This window comes from Mastomys coucha, unplaced genomic scaffold, assembly GCF_008632895.1.
Source record: "Mastomys coucha isolate ucsf_1 unplaced genomic scaffold, UCSF_Mcou_1 pScaffold5, whole genome shotgun sequence".
In the NCBI taxonomy this organism is placed as follows: Eukaryota; Metazoa; Chordata; class Mammalia; order Rodentia; family Muridae; genus Mastomys; species Mastomys coucha.
Window position 1 is genome coordinate 97683246 of NW_022196911.1, and position 1350 is coordinate 97684595.

At 44.0% G+C, this 1350-nt stretch overlaps 1 non-coding gene across 1 annotated transcript; it reads left to right on the forward strand.

Annotated features, from left to right (window-relative positions):
* The first annotated feature begins 644 nt into the window (after positions 1 to 644).
* LOC116079497 lies at positions 645 to 835 on the forward strand. Its single transcript, XR_004114036.1, has one exon. It is a non-coding gene; the product is annotated as a U2 spliceosomal RNA (small nuclear RNA).
* The last annotated feature ends 515 nt before the right edge of the window (positions 836 to 1350 follow it).

Here is a 1350-nt window from a genome sequence, read left to right on the forward strand (position 1 = left end):
AAAAAAAAAAAAAAAAAAGGAAAAAGAAAAGGAAGACAAAAGAACCCATCCCACATTACAGAAACGGTTCTCAAACATACGAAAAGCTTTTAGATGCCAGGCGACTGCCGCACATACCTATAATCCCAGCAAAAGGCCAAGGCAGGAGAATTCCAAGTTTGAAGACAGGCAGGGCTATGTTAAGAAATCCTGCCTATAAATTAACTACTTAACTAACTATAATAAAATCTGGGCTTTGCCAATGTGTATTGTGTGTCAACCATGTTGTCTTCGAGAAAGGGTGGAACACCGGCCATCAAGAAGCCAATTAAATCGTCTTCCTTCACTTGTAGCAAAAGAAGTCTCCAGCGGCTCACTCAAGGCAGCTCCTGGATGAAGTAGGCTTCCGGTGGCCGCGCCCCCACGGCGGGGCGGAGCATGCAAATAGACTGAAGACCATGCTTCTGCGGAGGACAAAGGCAGGGGTCCTACACGCATATGAAGTTTCTCATGAAACCTGAAGAGTGTGAGAAGTTTGTAGCAGAGTCCAGTGCTTTTCTTGGGAGAGGTGGGGGAGCAAAGGAGGGAGACAGTTACTCCGATGCTCACCACGAGTGTAGTAAGACAATGAGAGGACCGCACCGGCCATGGCACCTCTCTTTGACATCGCTTCTCGGCCTTTTGGCTAAGATCAAGTGTAGTATCTGTTCTTATCAGTTTAATATCTGATACGTCCTCTACCCGAGGACAATATATTAAATGGATTTTTGGAAGTGGGAGTTGGAATAGGAGCTTGCTCCGTCCACTCCACGCATCGACCTGGTATTGCAGTACCTCCAGGAACGGTGCACCCCCTCTGGGGTTTCTTGTGCTGGTCTTGAAAATGAGACTCAATTTCTTCATGCTACTGCTGGCTCATCTTTTGTACTAGAACTCTTTTCCCCAACTTTGCCTCATAGCTACCTTTTCTTATCTTTCTTTGTTAAAGTCACTCACCTTTTCTGTGGTTTCATTTAGGGACAAGGAGAGTTAAGGGTAAAGGAACTGGTTGGAAGTTGTCCATACTATATCGTCAGGCTGTGATTTGCTTGTCTATTTATGTGTGTAAATTGTAGCTGTTTTCAGACACACCAGGAGAAGGCATGATCCCATTACACATGGTTCTAAACCTCCATGTGGCTGCTGAGAATTGGACTCAGAACCTCTGGAAGAGATGGCTGAGCCATCTCTCCAGCCCTTCCATTCTTTTTAGGCAATGAGAGTAAAAGGACATTAAATGAACTAAGGTACTGTAAGATTCAAAAATAATATTTTTCTAAATTTTATTTAATCTTTTTTTTACCCTCCAGATTTTATTCCCTTCCCAGTCCA